Source organism: Pholcus phalangioides, unplaced genomic scaffold, assembly GCF_987345545.1.
Source record: "Pholcus phalangioides strain wild (caught in Gottingen) unplaced genomic scaffold, Ppha-v1.0 ptg000010l_1, whole genome shotgun sequence".
NCBI classification, from domain to species: Eukaryota; Metazoa; Arthropoda; class Arachnida; order Araneae; family Pholcidae; genus Pholcus; species Pholcus phalangioides.
Window position 1 is genome coordinate 14,445,262 of NW_028301603.1, and position 8,967 is coordinate 14,454,228.

At 35.9% G+C, this 8,967-nt stretch overlaps 1 long non-coding RNA gene across 1 annotated transcript; it reads right to left on the bottom strand.

Annotated features, from left to right (window-relative positions):
• Positions 1–2,308: 2,308 nt before the first annotated feature.
• On the bottom strand, positions 2,309–7,932 carry LOC149080964 (uncharacterized). Its single transcript, XR_016193401.1, has 3 exons — positions 7,725–7,932; positions 6,230–6,487; positions 2,309–2,565 (listed from the first exon to the last, which is right to left on the bottom strand). It is a non-coding gene; the product is annotated as an uncharacterized LOC149080964 (long non-coding RNA).
• Between the last annotated feature and the right edge of the window lie 1,035 nt (positions 7,933–8,967).

Below are 8,967 nucleotides of genomic sequence, written 5' to 3' on the forward strand. Positions count from 1 at the left end.
CTCCTGTGACCTCAAACTTAATTTTGTAAAAATTTTCAGATCACTTGAGTGACCGCCGCACAGTTCCAGAGCACACTTAAACGGTCCGTGGCACATTTACAGAGAACTTGGATGGCTCTTGGAACAGTTTAACATCACTCAAGTGACCCGCGACATATACACAGATTACTTACCTGCGGCATGGTGTAGAACACTTGAGCGAACCCGACACATTTCCACATCATTTTAGTGATTCGCGGCACATTTTAGATCACTTAAGGGGCCTTTGGAACAGTTCACATCGCTCAAGTGGCCCGCGACACATTTACAAATCAGCCAAGTGACCCACGACATATTTACAGATCACTTAAGTGATGTGCGGCACAGTTCCAGAACACGGAAGCGGCCTGCGGTGCTGTTCCACATATCACTCGTTACCCGTGGTCCAGCCCCAGCTCATTCAAGTGGCCCACGGCACATCTCCGCATGAACTAAGTGGCCCGTGACACATTTTCAAATCAACGAGGAAGTGGCCCGCGCTCTCGTAAAGATTGAGTATCCTTGCATTAAAGTAATGTTGAAGCGAAGGGTCAATGGCAAGATTCCGGTTGGTCCGTGTAATCACACGGACTGAACTCTTTTCACTTCCAAGCTTATAAGCGAAAAAAGTTTCGTCATGATTCTTATCAGTATAGTGTTTTAACAATAAGAGAGCCACTAGATCAAATGGACCCCAGGACCAGGGCAGCAAACAAATTTGGTGTCCCGGACCAGAGGGGGGCGCAAATATAATCTATTAACCCCACCTTCAATATTAGAAGGACGAGGCACCAAAATGCGTGCTTGCATCGGCTAACTAAGCATCTATAGTTGCGGCCCTGTCCAGAAATTTATTTTTGAGGGGAGGGGACAGAGTAATAGAGAGCAAACGAATATACCATGATATAACATATATCTCTGTCATTTTCTTAGGTTTTGAGGGGATGGACCTCCCCCACCTCCCGGCACTGATCAAAGCCGCTTGTAAGTTTGTACTCTTAATGCAGCTTTGGCACTGATGGACAATTGAAGGCTTTTACTGATTCTCAAAATTTTTTCAAAAATACAATTTTATAATTACTTGTCATAAATATTCAATTGCGTATTTCTTTCATTCATTCTAAATTTTCAACAATGGGGTTATAATTAACTCTCACATTAGATTTTAATAATGTATCTCTTACAATTCTAAATTTTCATAATTTTTTATTTATTATATGTTCATATTTTTAATTAGTTTTCATCATTATGTATATATATACACTGAGTATGCTGTACTAATGTGCAACATACTGACAAAAAAAGTGCAGAACCGCTGACGTACGCAAGATGGGGGTTCAAAACCCCCCCAAGCAAAAGCCTACGCAAGGGGGGGTGGGGTGCTCAGGGAACCTATATGCCCTCCCCAAGCTATCAGTGGTTTTGTTTTTTTGCGGTGAAAAACAATGAGCACCTCTCCTTAAGAAAATCCTGCGTACGCTACTAAGCAGAGACCAACGGGGAGATCAGTAATTTGGCAGATTTTTTTAATTGCTGGAAAACAGACGTTGACACAAAATGAAATGATGTTCGAACAACAAACTATCAAATTAAATTCTTCGGTGCCAGTCTTTCTATGCTTTGGTTTTACACTTGAAGTATTGTAAATATTGCACAAATAAATTGAGCCATTCAAAATTTCGTTTGTTTGTATGCGCTCACGTTATCAGGTTTCACCCAAGTTTTGTGCTTTAATCACTAGAGGAATGATGGCTTGGATGGGAAAACAAGCAACCTATTGTTTTTACATTGCTTTGCACTAAATATTATGGGAAAAGAGTTAGTGGGCCCCCTGCTGTAAAGATAGTGCAAGAAATATTGTGTCACTGGCGTTTTTCTCGAGCTAATTGACTTGGATCCCGGAAAGCACAAACGTGGTAAACTTTTTCTCACTGTAGATTTTTTTTTTTTAACTTAGTGAGTTCAGCCCTGACTTCAAGGATTGTAGGTGTGTTATCATTGAATTCAAGGTCTGAAAGGGTAATAACATTTTTTTTGTATAGGCTACCATTATTGCCAAAAAAGCAATACCCAAATACCTTTATATTTTCAAAATTCAATGTTGTTCAAAATATCTTTCCACTTCTCGAATATCAAAATTCATAAGCTAGTGAATATAAATTAATACAGTAACAAAGGATAGGAATCAGACTTGTTTAGAAAAAGTTCAAAAGCACCTCCGCTCCAAATCCTAGCAAGACTTGAGAGTTCAATGGAAATTTCACATCATTTTTATAAATAAATCACAAAATAAATTGAAATTGAAGTATTTATTGATGAAAAAATATCAACTAATGTTCATTTACAATACGTATGATTGCAGCCACTATGCACATGCAAAGGACTTTCTAAACTTTTGATCATTTTTACTTTCTTAGCATAAAAGTGTCAAACTCCTTTTGAATGTTGTCTTTTTGGTGATTAAATGTTTAATTTCCAGAACTGAAACTAATGAATCTCTGATATCATCTAGTGTTTTGTGGAGAAAGACCCCAGCTTTCATTTTATCTGAAAATAGAATGAAAACAATTGTAAAATACTAGACAAGCAGTTATGATGAAAAAACATTCATTTAACAATTAATAATACAAATACAAACTGAAAGGCCACAACAGGGAAATTTCCCAAGCGAGGACTGATGCTGGGAATAGGTTTTTAACTCAAGCAAGGACGGTGAGCAAACAGATGGTGTTCCAAAAGAGATGGGATAGTTTTAAAAAGATGGCAGAACAGGTGAAACCCCATTTTCACCTTAGCATCATGCATGGAACAAAAAACGTGCTACAATACACTTGAGCAGAATTGACTTCTGAGGGGGGGGGGGGGGGGGACAAGGAATTTCCTACAGAAAAACTTTGAGTTACCAACCTTTAAAAAAATGATTTAAAATTATTGAAAATGATTACAATAGCACATAAAAGGTGTTTTCTTTTGTAATATTTTTTTCTGAAAATATTTGAAATCATTATTATAATATATTTAAAATTTTGCTGACAAGGGAGGTGGAGGGTATCGGAGGAGGCCAAAATTCTTCTTACACAATACAGTAGACGCGGTTTATTGAAATCATGCATAATGCTATCATTTGGATATTGCTATCAATCACTAATATAAAATATAGAATGGACCAATATTGTAACATAGGCAAAAACTATCAATGAATCACCAAGCATAACAAAAAAAAAAAAAAAAAGCCATAAGTCCTGATAACTATCAATGAACAAAAGTTCATTAAAAAATGTAACACCCCTCTCCCCCCCCCACCATTGACAAATATTTCTGTATTCTGGATGATGATTTTTGCTTGCACATGACATCGATAGGCTATCTGAATATTATTAGCTGCTATAATCCATGGACGTGTGAAGCTGCTTTTGTAATGAATTTCCGGCAATGCAGGCACACAAAAGGTAAGATCAAAAAAAGAAACTTCAAATTCTCAGTCAATTATCCAAATCCAGTTTTTGCTTGAAAGACTGTCTCGAGGGATCTATGGAACACATACAGTACATAAATTAAACACATGACTGAATTTAAAAAAAAAACCCAGCATGATTTTTCCTCAAAACAGTCCTAAATAATGTTTTTCGACTTTTCAGAGACTTAATGACTCCTCCTGATGTTGAAAGGCACACTGCAATAAAATCAGAAAATTTTGTGCCACCCTTAGACTCCATTTTAACAATCACATGAATTTCAGGCGACCATTTACCCATTTTATAATCACCATGTCGACTGAGATTTGCCAAGCCCTGAGCTATATGTAAAATGGAGTTGCCCTGTTTTCATGTATCCTGTTTGACCAAGTAGGACTCAAGATCATCATTTGGTTTCTGGGTTTCTTTCGGCTATAGTTATCAATTGGTTATTGTTATCAGAAACTATACGAGTCCTTATTTTGGAAGAAAAAAATATTGCTTTGTTTTTTTTCTTTTTATGAAAGCCCCATTTTTTGTGATTCCAAACCAGGTCTTTGACGCTTAGAACCGAAGCTATACCCACTTTAGAGTTGCATTTTTACCAGGATTGGCAAGTTTTTGACGGTTTAAACATTCACATCAAAAATCTCAAATATTGCTTTTCAATATAAAAATTCTCATTGGAAATGCATATGTTAATTACATGTAATGTTCAAAGTGACTGTTATACAAAGAATAAATACTTAATATGATTGTAAAATAACTTTCTACTCTAAAGAATTATTTTGGACAATATATGTTTTCTTTCTTACAAATACACTTTTAATAAATATACACTTTTTAATAAAGCATAGCATAAATGCTGAACGAAAAACTATGGAATGATTTAATATTCTTCAATCAAGATGATTCTTGATCCTCCAAACTTTCTTTAACTGCTTTTATATGTGTATTGATATAAATCATCTGCTGTACTCTTCTCATAACAGAGAGGTATTTAAAAAAGTTCTTTTACATTATATATGTAATGTTGTTTTCTGTTATTATTAAATTATCTAAATAATCACTAATATTCAAAGCGATACCCTTATCGTGCATAACATTAGAATATATCTAGCAATCAAAATAATAAATTGTAAGACTAAAATTTTCTCTAATTTGGCAGTGCTGGCTTGTATATGATGCTTAAGAAACTCTTGTAACTTAGTGCATGAGTAAGGATAAGTTTTTTTACTATGATATAGGCCTATGGTATATTTACCAGCATTTATAATGCAATGGTTTTTTTGACTGAAGCTGTATCTAAATATGCAATGGGCATCATGTCCTGCCAGTTCTTTGATTAAAAATACTTGTTAAAACTCTGGATTTATATGACCTAAGATATAAAATTTTTAGGTGAGAATAAATGAGCACAATTAGTGTATTAGCAGATGCTACACGAGAAATTTTATATGGAATAAAATTTTGTGGGTAGATCAGAAAATTTAAAATATCAAAATAGATATTTTGTGCTTAGTAATTATAATTCAAAATATAAAAACATGTTAATCTACATAAAAGTGTTTTGTTATTCAACCTATCTATCAGGTTAACAAAAACTATTTGACATCAGTAAGTTTTTTTACTTGTTTTAATACTGAGCTAATTTCTGAGGTATGAAACCTATCCCTGATCTCCTATCACACATATTTTGAATAAACAGCTCCACTTTGCTAAGTAAATTGAACACAGGTAATCAGTAGTGTAGATAAAACGAAACATATGAAAGTGTTTTTCATAATGTTATACTGTATACTTATTGTGTTCAAAACATTATCCAAAAGCATTCATTTAAGATTTTGATGGTTCAAACCAGTTTTTGACACTTATGTCAAAAACCCAACCCTGGTTTTTACATCAAGTAATCTGTGAATGGAAATTTTAATGGCGTTTTATGAAGAATGTTATTTCTGTCATTTTACTTGGGTTTAAAACACAATTTCTAAAAATCTATTGACTGTATCATTGCAAAATTTTATTATATTTTGCCATTTATTGTTAAGTGTCATAAACCAAAACCTAAGGTGTATAAAAATCTAAGTATTTGTCTAATTGCAGTGTTTTACATACATGATATGTTAAGTGAGATTTCAAAAAATTCCCATGTACATCAATTGAGTGAAATGATACTTTTGCCAAAATTTGGGATTCAAATCAGAGTGAAAACATAGTGTAGTTGAAGTTATATGATACATAAATGAAATATAACTTTTTTTTTAAAAAGTATATAGAATAATTGAGGCTAAACCTAATCGTAATATAAATGAGAAAGTATTATAAATTAGTTATATAAACAGGGTTCCACTGTAAATAAGTGATTTCCCAAATTGTCTGGAAATACAATATCCTGTTCCCGGAGGCTCAAAAATGTCAGGAATTTAGAAACCCTAATGTCAGCCTCTCTCGCAAGAGTTTTCTTTAGGGGCAGCACACAAGGCTTTGCGCCCAGGCCGCAGTTAAGCTCGAGCTGCCCCTGGTGGAGGGGGCCCATGGTACTATTTCTAATATAACATTGATTTTTAGATTGTTTCTGTAGTTTTCATGGCTATAACATTTTTGAAAAAAAAAAAGAAGGCACAATTGAATATAGAAAAATGTAGGTTAGCGTGCTAATGACTTCATTGCTACCAACATGTCATTAAATATAGAGGTATAAGCTCAATAACTAGAAAAGATGCATTAAGGAAGGGGGAAGAATCACAATTTCTTACCTCTCTGCTTTGGTAAGAGCCAAAGTGACTTTTTGCCAGTGCTGTACTTTGATTCCTGAACTTTCAAATACTATTATTTCAGCAGGACACTAGACATTCATCTTTCCGCTCCCCTGACTTTTGCAACCTCTATGGCTAGTGCATCTGCTGGCGAAATTTCCTGACCTATGACAGACAAAGGTCTTCCACATTCATTTTGTATCATTCTGATGCTGCTTTTGATAGAAATATTTTGACTGCCTTTCCAAAGATCAAAATCTACAAAAAAAGAAAATCGTGTATTTCAAAAACACAACTCAGGGCCAGAACTGAGAGGGGGGGGGGGGGCAACAAAATTCAGAAGGGTTTTCACATGGGGGAAAAAAACACAGTTGCAAAATCATTAATCAAATTCTAGTGGTGGGAGCAACAAAATCACAATAAACCCTTACAGCGGCAATCTTGAGATATCTTGTTAAACTTGATCTACTTTATTTTGGTCACCCCGAAATATCTCGGGTTCTTTTATAAACATAAGTGGCAATTGCGATGCCCATCAGGAAAATTTTAAAAACCGCTTAAAGGGTTAAGGTTCTGGCGTAGTTTCCAGTCATTTTAAAGTTGTCGCCACTGGCGATTTCATGGTGGGGTGAACAAAAAAAAAATGTTTTAGCTTTGTGTTTGCTTTACACACAAACAAACATATAATTTAAGAAATATATCAGATACTAAAGATATGTTTACGTAGATTAAATGAATTAATGAGAATACAGTGAACAAACGTTATAAGGACCACATTCTTATCACTACCCAATTCTTCAACGTTTCCTACAGTGGAAAAACCATTATTTTATTCTAATTAGCTTATTTATTCAATATAAATTGAAATCAATTTTTTAAATGTATCACGATATCCTCATTGAACCTTGGTTTTCCCGCATGCTGGAAATAGACTAGACTACAAATTTCAATAAGCTGGATTCTCTCCTAATTTTTAAGGCATACCTGCTAATGCAGGAAATAGGCTACTGTAACTCTGATGCTAGTGCTCTCTTAATGCATGGGACCACCGACCACCCCAGCGTGTGGGGTCCCACCCTCCCACAGCCTAAGGGCCTCGAGAGCAGCATGACTGAGATCCGGTTTAAATTGGACAGTAAGCATGGCAATTGGTGGGCAACAATTTCTGTCCAGGTGAGGGTCCCTCATTTTTTCCTAATTTTTGGTCGGTTTGGGAAGGGCCGCCCCCCCCCCCGGCACTGCGTACGCCTCTGGGGGCCGTGATGCTCTTAGAACGCCCCCTGCCCAGCAATTTTAATGATGGCCGTATCACGATTTCTTTGATTTAAGGAATTTTAGGAAGTTTCTGTGCATATAGCTGCATTAATGTCGCCCCCTCCCCTCCCGATACAACAATTTTCTCAATTTAAGGTATGGAAACGCCGGTTTTACACAATTCGTTAAATCGAAGTTCGACACTTTATTACGAATAATTTTAACAAACGAATCAACTCACCCAGGATCAAAGCCGCCGTTTATTTTCGTCATGGAATGACAATTACGAATTAAAAACCCGAGAAAAAACAAGCGCAAAACGTGAGGGAAAAATGGCGGTACGATCAGCGAAGAAGGAAAGCATAAACAAAATGAAATTTCGACGCCAATCATGTACTGTCACTTTCATCACCAAATCCCTCACAGCCGGTAACCCATTCATTTTCGTTACATCATCGGCAGCCAATCATATAACGGAGCCGTTTTGGCTTTTAATGGCTCATATCTGTCGTCTGCCTCTCTCCAGGTTACTTGTTTTGGAGGTCTCCTTGTGTCCTGAAGAAATTACTGAACTGACAGTTCAAACGTCCAGTTCTGTTTGTGAGCTAGGCTTGTAAGGAACTGGACAAACCGTCTGTCGTCTGCTCATTAAGAGGTGCTTTGTTTTGGACGTCTCCTTATGCCCAAATAAAATAACCGAACTTCCAGTTTGAACTTCCAGTTCAGTTCATGAGCTTTGTTTATAAGGAACAGAGCGGAATAAAGAATATAGTTTTTTTAATCTGAACTTCATCATCACCACATGAGTCACTTTTAAATTTGAGGTTAGATGGCAGCACATTACTACAAAGTGGGAGTGTGGAAAAATTCACTTTTTACGATCTTACCTGTCGTTTGCTTGTGTGGATGTCTCCTTGGGTCTTGAAAAAATTACTGAACTGGAAGTTTGATCTTTCAGGTCAGTTTATAAGCTTTGTTTATAAGGAGCGAAGCTGAATGAAGAATTTAGTTTTTGTTTTTATACCTGAGCTTCGTCATCACCACATTAGGCACTTCTGATTTTGAAATTAGATAGCAGCACCAACAACATTTTTGAAAAATGAATGTTTTAAAGTATTCTAGCGTATTAAATTAATAATTTTAATTCCCTTAAAATTGTTATTGCGATTGTGAATTCACTACAAATGATAAAAAGCAAAAAAAAAAAACCTGCTATTACGGACGGCGTAACATTTCGAGTCTCCCGGTATATACGATACTCATTACTTCGTAGGATACAATATCTATAGGTCGTACTGGCCTAGTCGGGAAGACTGGATGCATTTATCGCACCCACGTCCTGCAGCAGGGGTCGCTAGGCTGGGATGTTTGTTGGGGCTTTAGAGGCCAGATTTTTCACTGGTTCCTCGATAAAGAACTTATAGCATGAAAAAAAAATTATAAGAAATTAGGCTGAAGCCTTTCAGCCCCCACAAAATCCGTAC